Below are 11,314 nucleotides of genomic sequence, written 5' to 3'. Positions count from 1 at the left end.
ACGTATCAAAAAAATGCATAAGTCCCTATTTCTGGAAGGGAGTCATAAATACGCGTGCACCGTCCCGTCACCCTATGCTTCCATCTACATCAAGTAGGGTGATCCTGTTACAGCGCAAAAAGCCTAGACTGCCTGCTGTTGGTATATTAGACACTCTCGCTACCCTCAAACACCCAGGTCAAGCAGCTGGCAGATAGATCCGACAAAACCGACCACTCCTAAGAGTCCCACCCAACAGATCTTTCGAAGCTTCACAACCAGGACACCTGTGACCTCTTATCAGCGTCGCCGATTCTTGCTCCGCACAGACGACATTCTCGCTTCTTCTACCACACTACTTACGCTCACCTACAGCCCTGTCTTTATCATACAACGTAAAGCCACCGAACTATCTCTTTGGTGAAACACTTTTCAAAAAACAAAAACAGACTTACTGCACAACCGCCGAGTTTAACGTAATCCGGCTGAAATAAAAAGCGCGCAAAAAACACAGAAAAAAGTATTACAACTATAAATTATGCTTTGAAATTTTCGATATACCACAAAACAGGAATCACTGTCAATTCAACAACAGCTTTACATGAAAAGCAAAAACCTCGGAGTAATATCGGTATCTTCTTTCAGACAAAACTGAAGGTTTTTTTTCCTCGTCCCACAACCACGAGCTCACCCCACTCTGCACGCACGGTCACTTCGCTCACGCCGCCTCCGCGCCCTGCGCCGCTGCACGCCCCTCGCCCCGGCTTCGCCCACCCGGGGAACAACAGGCAGCCTCTGCGTGTCCACACGCAGGACGCGGAGGCCCAGGCGGAGTGGGACCAGCAGCCTCTGCGCCCCTCCTCATCTACATACGCCACGCCCCCAGCGCGACCCTCCCAGCGCCCTGTTCTTCCCCGTGGGGGACACCGGAACGAGTGTCTCGTGGCGGGGGAGCGTGGGCGCGCGGCGACTAATCGAGACCTGGAGGGGGAACCCGGGAAGGCGGGAGCTCGCGGCGCGCGGCGCCCCGCAGTTGAAGGGGTGGGTCGGGGCTCGGGTCCGGTCTCGCCTTGCTTTCAGCAAAAGAAAGTTTCAGCCCATTTTTGCCCTCGCCTGTTCGAACTCATCTCCAAACAGCCCTGGGTCTGTCTCACCTCGGGCGTCCCAGTGCCGTGCTCCGGCATTTCCAGAAAGAGTTAAGGGCCCGGGCCTGGCGGCGCGCACCCTTCGATAGCTCAGCTGGTAGAGCGGAGGACTGTAGAGCCGACACGTGTGGACATCCTTAGGTCGCTGGTTCGATTCCGGCTCGAAGGAGGTGCCCGTCGCTTTTGCGCCCTCGTGAAGGGCACCGCCCCCCCACCCACCCACCCGGGACCAAGCCCCGCCCACGGCCCTGAGGCCGCGCGGCATCCTCTCTCCCCGGCCAGAGGCGGGAAAGCCTTTGGGGGCCGCCCGCACAGCCACGTGGGGGCCGTGGCCGGGGAACACGCCTGCGCCTTCCTCCCGCCCGCAGGCCACACGCCCGCCCGCAGCCCGGTTGCTCCCGCCTCAGCGCGCAGCCCCGCCGGCCCCACCGCGGCCCGCGCCCTCTCCACTTTTATTCACCCACCGCCCCCGCTCTGCTCGACACGCGCACATCCCTGCCAAACAGGTGGGCACGCAGGAGCTGCCCACCCAAAGCCCTGGAGGCCGACAAGCACATAGGCCATCACACGGTCAGGGACAACTACGGCACCCTTCCTGGAAACCCCCTCTCACTCCCGGGCTCAGTCCCCAGCTCTGCCCCCCAAAGGAAGGTCACTGTCTCTGTCTCTCCCAGTCACAGTCTTTCAATCTCCCAACCTCTCTCTCTCTCCTTCCCTGTCTTTCCCATGGTCTCTACAGGTACAGACCCAGGGAGACAGAGAACCTTCCCAACCGTCTTAATCTATTTGTGGGGCAGAACTGCCACCCCGAGATCTTCCAAGCCACATTCTGCCACCCTCCAAGACACTGACAGTTGTGTACCTGCGCGGAAGCCGACACCGGCAGGAGCAAAACGCAGCAGGGCTCTCAGTGGGCCTTGACAGTGCCTATGAGAACCTTTCAGGTGTCCTGTCAGTCTGAGGGGGAGGAGGGTGGTGTGGCCCCCTGGAAACCTCAGCTTTCATATGCCTTCGCACCTATTCCTGGTAGCCGCTGGAGGGGTTGAGTTCCCGCCGAAAGAGCAAAGATCGCTCACACTCCGTACAAGGGTGGGAAAACGCCCGCACCCATTCTTCTGCTACATCTGATGGATATAGATAGATGATAGATGATAGGTAGATAGATAGATAGATGGATAGATAGATAGATAGATAGATAGATAGATAGATAGAAAGGGGGTGGGGCGGGAGAAAGAGAGAGAAAGGAAGATTGACAGCAAAAGCACAGGCAGAGCTCAGAGAGCCCTGAGAGCCAGGGGCAATGGGGGCTGATGGCAGGGAGCAGAAGGGTGGAGGGTGGGGTGGTGGGCAGGTGGGGAGCTGCCATCATGGAGGGGCTCTCAACCTCACCTCCTTGCACAAACCACTGGCCTGTGGCTTCTGACCAGCTGGCTACCTTTATTGGGTCCTTAAGGCTGAATTGGCGGGGCCAAGAGGAAGCCGCTGAGGCCCAAGCAGAGAGCACCCAGGAGGAAATGGGCCGGGCTTTCAGCAAGAAGGAGCAGCTTCACCTTGCGGACAGAGCCTGGTTGGGGTGGGATGTGTGGGTGCCGAGAAGAACGCCGCGGGTGGTCCTTGCCCCTCCCTTCCTGTGGAAAGGAAACGCCGTAGACTCACCGAGAGGAGTCACAGCAGAACCCCGATGGGAGCGAGGCTCTCTGAAACCTCAGGGGCCCAGCCCTGCCCTCCCCTGACCCCTGAGCCCACAAGCCCTTTTTCGGTTCTGGTTCTGTCTCTCAAACCGGAGACTGCATTCCCCCCCCCCCCGTCTTCCTCTCCTGGCAAGCTCCTACGGTTGCGCCCCCGCTGCGGCCTCAGCCCTCCTCACGGTCCCACTGCTAACTAAGAGGGGCTGACCTGGAGTCTGTGGAGTCTCCGTGGGCCTGGGAGGCCGTGCCACTGCAGTCTGACAGGTGACCTTCAGGAAGAGTCTATTGCTCTGGAGCTACAGAAAGACCTCAGCCTCAAATGTCACCATCTGCAGAGACCAGCGGATGAGGACCAAAGAGAGAACCTCAGGCCTTCGTTGGATATACCCCCGACGGGATGTGGAGGTGTGGAACCCTTGGGAACCTGGCTTTGGGGGAGTGGGCGGGGTGCGTGGGTTTGGGTGACCGGCACAGGGGAGTGTGAGTCTCAGCACGGCCAACTCTTCTTGTCTGGGTGTCACAGAGAATAGTAGCAGGGGACCTCTGAGGCACTGCCCCTCACCCTCCGAGGGGCAGAGGTGCCTGCTGCCCGGTCAGAGAGCGGCGACACACCCAGCTGAGGGAAGGCCACTTTGGTGTGGCTTGCCGTGCCTCTGTGGGACTTCTGCTGGGTGGGTTAGCGGTCTTGGGCGGTGGGCACACACCAGGTGGGATCAGAAAAGTTTGTAAGGAGTCCAACCTGGACACCTGTGCCCTCTGCCCCTCCCTCTGGACTCCAGTGCCTCTCCAGGAAGTCCACAGAACCTTGACCTCTTTCAGGAAGCAGCCGCCTCTGCCAAAGGAATCGGGGTAGGTGGGCGAAGGAGGGGAGCCGAGGCTGGATATCCATGGGCCTTGTGGAGCCCCGGATGTGCTCTCTCCTGAGAAACCTGATGGTCCTTCTCCATCGCTCCGCAGTAAGCCTCACTGCGACACAAAGTCATTGTGGGCAGGAGGGCGGAGGGGCATATCAGCCCCCAGGGGAGGCGAGGCTCTTAGGTGGGGAAAATACAAGCCTGGAACATGCAACTGTGCCCAAAAGTAAAGGAATGTACAGTGACTGATTCGGTGGCATGTCAAGCACACAAGAGCCAGTTGGAAAGGGTTCCCACTGCCAAATCAAGGTAATGATAAGAACGGAATATAATCCACTGAGTAAAATAGGTACGGGGCCTAACAGCAATGACACACCAGATTTTGGTCTCTCAGTATCATTCTCCAACAAAAGGAACCAGGGCCAATAAAAGGAGCCAGGGTGGGCTTCCCTGGTGGCGCAGTGGTTAAGAATCCGCCTGCTAATGCAGGGGACATGGGTTCGAGCCCTGGCCCGGGCAGATCCCATATGCCGCGGAGCAACTAAGCCCGTAGCGCCACAACTACTGAAGCCTGCGCGCCGTGCTCCGCAATAAGAGAAGCCACTGCAATGCGAAGCCCGCGCGCCGCAACGAAAACCCAACGCAGACAAAAGTAAAATTTATTTAAAAAAAAAAAGGAACCAGGGTTCCTCGGAGACCCACTTAATTTGGGTTTTCATCTACATACATGTAAAAATCTGCATGTTTTCCTCCTGTTTAAAAAAATTTTTTTTGTTTTTTTAAATTAATCGCTGTGCACGAGCTTTCTCGAGTTGCGGCGACCCGGGGCTAGTCTTCGTTGCGGTGTGCGGGCTTCTCATTGCGGTGGCTTCTCTTGTTGCAGAGCACGGGCTCTAGGCGCGCGGGCTCAGTTGTTGTGGCTCGTGGGCTCTAGAGCGCAGGCTCAGTAGTTGCGACGCACGGGCGTAGTTGCTCCGCGGCATGTGGGGATCTGCCCCGGCCAGGGCTCGAATCCGTGTCCCCTGCATTGGCAGGCGGATTCTTAATCCCTGCACCCTCAGGGAAGTGCCCCCCTCCTGTTTTACATCCATTAATACTCAGGCCCTGCCAGAGAGCCTCAAAGGGTAAAAAGTAAAGTTTTGCCTCCCCTACAGCTTCAATCAGCAGGAGCCGTACATGAAGAGAAGGGGCAGGTATGTGAGAAAAATAAGGTGCTTACACACTTGACTTGCATTTTTTCTACTATCTGTAAAAATGATCCCATTCTCCTAAAGTGATAAGGTACTGAAAGAGGCTAGGTTGGAGGCTGAGGGCGTGGACTGGTGCGCCCTCTCCCAGGGCTCAGGGGCTCCGTTTGGGTTTTTGGTTCTGTCCTTAGTAGCTCTCACCCTAGGACTCACGCAAATGGGGTTCAGAGACGTTGCTGATGAAGCTGAACAGGGAGTGTTCCCTGATTTTTCTGTACGAAGGACACCGTATTTCTCATCTTACCTGCACTCAGAACCTGCTGGAGAACAGTTTCCACTCTGTTTTTTGTTCTGAAGCCTGAGATCAATAAGTTACATATATGTGTACGCGTGTGTGTTTATGCAGGTGTTGTATATATAACATGCAAATACATATCTAGGGTTTTTTCCGCTAAACCCGTAAGCTTCGGGAATCTCAGTTTCCTGACCAGGGATTGAACCGAGGGCCGTGGTAGTGGAAACACGGGGTCCTAACCACGGACAGGCAGGGAGTTGCCTCCATACTTCTTTTTAAAAACTTTTACTTATTAAACTAAGTGTTCACGATACTGTGCCAGTTCGAGGTGTAGTAGAACTTCACAGAACTTCAGGGTTGTTTTTCATTATACGTTATTTCAGGATGCCGTATAGAAGTTGAACGTTCTTCACAGGTAACTTCCATTATTTTATATATAGCATTCCCTATTCAATCAACCCCGTACTCCTGACTTGGCTTTCTCCAGCGCTTTGTTTCCTGTGCCTGTGGTTCTACTGTTATTTCATAAGTCAAGTTACATTATGTTCGGGACTCTATACGATACCGGCCTACACATAGTGTGTGTTGTCAGCTGATTTTTGCTACTATGATAGCCTCCGGTTTCACTCATACTGGGGCAAACGGCTGTTTTTGCAGGCACCGCTTTCTTCACAGACGTTGCTTCCTGTATTCCGCTATCTGGCAACGCGGACGTTGCTGGTAAGCGCCACACGGAACAAAAAACGGACAGGTGATTTAATCTACGGAAAAAAACCGGTTCAGACTAGCGCAGCAAGACACGTTGTGCGTTCACTGCCCACGGCGAACTACCGGGAACTCCACAGCACAGCAGTCAGCATCTGAAGAGCACCGGGCTGCGCACAGCAACGCCATAGAAAAAAATGCCACAGCACAGGCAGCACGTAGCGCCACTCGACAACCGAAAACGGCTCCATAGGAGTACTACCGAAACTGTCGTCTATTTGTTCACCAAGTCAAACACCAGGGGAAAGCGCGAACGCAGTCCCCCACTACCACAAATTATGCAGTCGAGTTTCCCACATTTGGGGAAATCGCAGGGGTCAGCACATCCGGAGTGCAATGGATAAGCCTCGCCCTGGGAAAACCACCTTCGTGATCATGGTATCTCCCCTGCCAGGTAAGTATGAGTTGCGAAGCTCGCCTCGTCCCACACCCTCGCGATCGCCCACCTCTTCACGCACGCTCACTTCCCTCACGCCCTCTCCGCGCCCTCCGCCCCTGCATGCCCCTCGCTCCGGGCTCGCCCACCCCGGGAACAACCTCGCGAGTCCTCGGCTGTCCACACGCAGGACGCGGAAGCCCAGCCGGAGTGGGACCAGCAGCCTCTGCGCGCCTCGCTATCTGCATACGCCACGCCCCTCTCCGGAAGTCCCGCGCCTCTCAGCTTTCCCCAAGCCCGCTGAGGACAGCGGGGAGAACGCAGGAGGGATCTGCTCAGAGCCTTCGACTTAAAATGAACATTAGGTTCTTGTTTCAAGTTACATTGAGGGGTTTCACCTTTCGCACCGTCTATGTCTAACCTTTTCCCCATTGGGAAATCGCTATGTTTGGGGGCACTTAGCCCTCAGGCGGCTTTCTAGTCTGTTACTTTCTCTTTGGCTTGTGTGGCCTCGAGGAGCTTTAGGGCAGGTTTCCTAGACCTCCAGGTTTCTCTAGATAGGTAGGACGCATTGACGATGTTAAGTGAAAAAAATAAAGTGCACGCATATATGTAGTATGCTACCCTTTGTCTATGAAAAATGTGAAAAAAAAGAAAATTATACACCGTCTGTCAAAAAGAAACCCAGGAGTGTTAAACCGGAACTGATGAAATTGCCTATATGGGTGAGTGCAAGGAGAGAGTGACAGTTTTCTGAGCGTACCTTTCTATGTAATTATTTGGGGATCTCTGTTAACATTTTGGATATGTTTTTAAAACACAGGGGGAGGGACTTCCCTCGTGGTCCAATGGGAAAGACTCCGCACTTCCAATGCAGGGGGCCGGGGTTCGGTTCCTGGTCACGGAACTAGACCCTGCATGCGTGCCGCAACTAAGGGTTCACATGCCGCAACTAAAGATCCCACAGGCCACAACTAAAGATCCCACGTGCCGCAACTAAGATCCGGCATAGCCAAAATCAAGGAAGGAAGGAAGAAGGAAAGAAAGAAAAACTGCTGCTTAAAAAAAAAATACAGAGGGAGGACTTCCCTGGTGGCGCGATGGTTAAGAATCCTCCTGCCAATGCAGGGGACACGGGTTCGAGCCCTAGGTCCGGGAAGATCCCACAGGCCGCGCGGAGCAACTACGCCCGTGCGCCGCAACTTCTGAGCCTGCGCTCTAGAGGCCGCGAGCCACAACTACTGAAGCCCGCCCGCTCAGAGCCAGGGCTCCGCAACAAGAGAAGCCACCGCAATGAGAAGCCCGCGCATCACAACGAACAGTAGCCCCGCTTGCCGCAACGGGAGAAAGCCCACGCGCAGGGACAAAGACCCAGCGCAGCCAAAGATAAATGACATTTTTTTAAAAATACAGGGGGAAAAGACCCTAAAATTGGAGGTAAGTACAAATTAACCTAACTGTATCTCAGATGACTAGTGTAACCACACTGGAGTAGAAATAACCAACCGAAATGACTTTTGAACACAGTACATTGACCATAACCGTTTTCAACTCTAAAGACAAGAACTGCAAATACTAGTAGGTTGGTATTTCATAGCTATGTGGTTGTAACAGTTTTGTACCAATGCTGTTGTATTGTAGGATTGAGCTAATGAGTAAATGGAGGCTGGGAGTCAAGGTTCTCACTGTTGAAGAAAGGAGATACAAATACAGAATGGCGGAGGGCGAGGAGGAACCATGTGGTGTTAAGTTGAAAATTGGAATTGAAGATATCAGTATAGGCCCATTATTATTTTTTTTAAATTAATCAATTTAGTTTTGGCTGCATTGGGTCTTCGTTGCTGCGCGCCGGCTTTCTCTAGCTGTGGCGAGAGCGGGGGCTACTCTTCATTGAGGTGAGCGGGCTTCTCATCGCGGTGCCTTCTCTTGTTGTGGAGCACTGGCTCTAAGCGCGCGGGCTTCAGTAGTTGTGGCACGCAGGCTTTAGTAGTTGTGGCACGCGGGCCCAGTAGTTGCGGCTCGCGGGCTCAGTTAGTTGTGGCTCGCGGGCTCTAGAGCGCAGGCTCAGTAGGTGTGGCGCAAGAGCTTAGTCGCTGCGAGGCATGTGGGATCTTCCCGGACCAGGACTCGAGCCCGTGTCCCCTGCATTGGCAGGCGGATTCTTGACCACTGTGCCACGAGGGAAGTACCTGGGCAAACCCCCCCCCTTTTTTTTAAACATCTTTATTGGAGTATAGTTGCTTTACAGTGGTGTGTTAGTTTCTGCTGTATAACGAAGTGAATCAGCTATACATATACATATATCCCCATATCTCCTCCCTCTTGCGTCTCCCTCCCACCCTCCCTATCCCACCCCTCTAGGTGGACACAAAGCACCGAGCTGATCTCCCTGTGCTATGCGGCTGCTTCCCACTAGCTATTTATTTTACATTTGGTTGTGTATATATGTCCATGCCACTCTCTCACTTCGTCCCAGCTTACCCTCCCCCTCCCCGCGTCCTCGAGTCCAGTGTCTATGTATGCGTCTTTATTCCCGGGCCCATTATTTTTAATAGATATAGACATGTGTAGGGAAACCCACTGTCCTGATCTTGCTTTCTAAATGTCATTCTCCACTAAAAAGAACCAGGGCTCTTTGGAGAAACAGATGATTTTCAGGAGTCAGGGAAGGTACAAGATGAGCCTGGACTATCTTGTGCCAGAAAATGCTCCAAGAATTATATGGACGTGTCAGAAGGACACAGTAGCCAACCTGAAGGGTCTTTCATAGGCCCAGTATGAGAACAACCGAACATCAAAATAAACGGAAACAGTCATGGATTATGAACAACTAAACACAACCACGAGTTCATGTTGATTACATAGGGAAGGAAGGAAAATTCTTCCTTACAACAGAATGCCAACTAAGAAATGTAGAATGAATGACAGAATTAGAAAATCAACATTTGGCAACCATAATGCAAGTCAACAGTGGATACTAAAAACTATTGCGTTAAGGTTTTGTAACGGATATTTACATATCCTCAATTATCTCCACACAAATTACTTAATAATTACAAGGGGCAGACCTGGTGAGCACCCCCAGTGGCAGAGGGTTACAATACTGGCCCCGGTACCATGTTCTTCTGCAGCACCCTCCCATGTTGACTCTGGGCTTGGCTACGTGACTTGCTTTGGCTAATGGAACATTAGTAAATGCGATGGAAGCAGAAGACTGAAAAACAGTTGCTCGTTGGGAGTCGCTCTCACTTGCTGTCCTGACACCACCATGAGAAGAAGCCTGACTTAGCCTACTGGAGGATGAAATTACGGGGAGTGAAGATGAATCATGTCAACTGAGGGCCCTCAGACTGACCCGCCCCAGTGTCCCACAAGCTGACTGCAGCTGCACGAGGGGTCCTACATCAGAGCCGCAGAACTGCCCGGCTCAGCCCAGCTGCGGTTGCTGACACGAAGAATGGTGAGCAAATCACGTGGTCACTATTTTAAATCACTAAGTCTTAGGGTAGTTTGTTACACGGCACTGGATAACTGATACACCACCTTAACCAAGTAATCAATGTTGACACCACCAATAACTGAACACACTGACTTCACGTGCCTGCAGTGTGATGCCCAGAGGAGGACACTGGATTAATTTGATAGGGCTGTCATAATAAAGTACCACAATCTGGGTGGTTTAAAACAACAGAAATTTATTCTCTCACAGTTCTGGAAGCTACAAGTCCAAACTCAAGGAGTCAGCAGGGCCATGCTCCCTCTGAGAGTCTGGGTAGAATCCTTCCTTGCTTCTTCCTCGCTTCTAGTGGTGACAGTCGATCCTTAACTTGCAGCTACATCAGTCCAATCTGTGCTTTGTCATCACATGGCGTTATCCCTACGTGTCTCTGTCCTTACATGGCATTTTCCTCTTATAAGGACAATATTCATATTGGATTAGGGCCCACTCTACTGACCTCACCTTAACTTGATTGTATGTGCAAAGATTCTATTTCCAAATAAGGTCGCATTCATAGGTACCAGGGGTTAGGATTTCAGCATTTTTTTGGGGGGGGGGGAGGGACATAAGTCAACATGTAAACAGATACAGTACCATTTATGTCGTCTACGTGTCAAAAATGCACACTCGAGGGGCTTCCCTGGTGGCGCAGTGGTTGAGAGTCCGCCTGCCGATGCAGGGGACACGGGTTCATGCCCCGGTCCGGGAGGATTCCACATGCCCCGGAGCGGCTGGGTCCGTGAGCCATGGCTGCTGGGCCTGCGCGTCCGGAGCCTGCGCGTCCGGAGCCTGTGCTCCGCAGCGGGAGAGGCCACAACAGTGAGAGGCCCGCGTACCGCAAAAAAAAAAAAAAAAAAAAAAAAAAAAAAGCACACTTGAATGTAATTATGAGGAAATACAGGACAACCTAAAAACCAAGGCTACTCTACAAAATAACTGGCCTGTAATTTTCAAAAATGCCTGCATAATGAAATAAAACGATGGGCCTGGGGATTATTTCAGATTAAAGTTGGTTAAAGAGACAGGATACAGAATGCAACATGTGATTTTGAATTTTCCTTTGCTATAAAGGACATTCCTGAGACAATTGATAGAAATGGAATCATGTTGATAGGGTAAATAATAATATTGCATCCATGCTAATTTCTTGATTTTTATAATTATCCTGGGTTTAGATAAGAAAATGCTCTATTTTTAGGAAACACACACTAAGAAAGGAAACTTCCTGAGACAACCAGTAATCAAAAATGGGTGCTTGGGACTTCCCTGGCGGTCCAGTGGTGTGGTTAAGCCTCCGCGCTTCCACTGCAGCTGGGCGTGGGTTCCATCCCTGGTTGGGGAACTTAAGATCCCTCATGCCCCACGGCGCAGCCAAAAAAGAAAAAAAGAAAAAGAAAAAAGGGTGCTACAATACGTTTGCTCTGATCTTTTCGCAGTTAGGACCTCAGGAAACCTTCCCTGACCCTATAGTCTCCAGTCCTGTGTCTAGCCTCGCTTTGCTCCGTAGCACCGACCACAGCAGTATA

The 11,314-nt window shown here is 52.3% G+C and overlaps 2 non-coding genes across 2 annotated transcripts; one reads left to right on the top strand and one right to left on the bottom strand.

Moving 5' to 3' along the window:
* The first annotated feature begins 1,203 nt into the window (after positions 1-1,203).
* TRNAY-GUA (transfer RNA tyrosine (anticodon GUA)) lies at positions 1,204-1,293 on the top strand. The gene is given in 2 exon segments: positions 1,204-1,240; positions 1,258-1,293. It is a non-coding gene; the product is annotated as a tRNA-Tyr (tRNA).
* A 4,858-nt stretch (positions 1,294-6,151) lies between these two features.
* On the bottom strand, positions 6,152-6,315 carry LOC132506409 (U1 spliceosomal RNA). The gene has a single exon (XR_009535825.1). It is a non-coding gene; the product is annotated as a U1 spliceosomal RNA (small nuclear RNA).
* Between the last annotated feature and the right edge of the window lie 4,999 nt (positions 6,316-11,314).

Source organism: Lagenorhynchus albirostris, chromosome 1, assembly GCF_949774975.1.
Source record: "Lagenorhynchus albirostris chromosome 1, mLagAlb1.1, whole genome shotgun sequence".
Taxonomy (NCBI): domain Eukaryota; kingdom Metazoa; phylum Chordata; class Mammalia; order Artiodactyla; family Delphinidae; genus Lagenorhynchus; species Lagenorhynchus albirostris.
The sequence above is the reverse complement of the archived record's forward strand: the minus strand, read 5'-3'. Positions and strand labels throughout refer to the sequence as shown.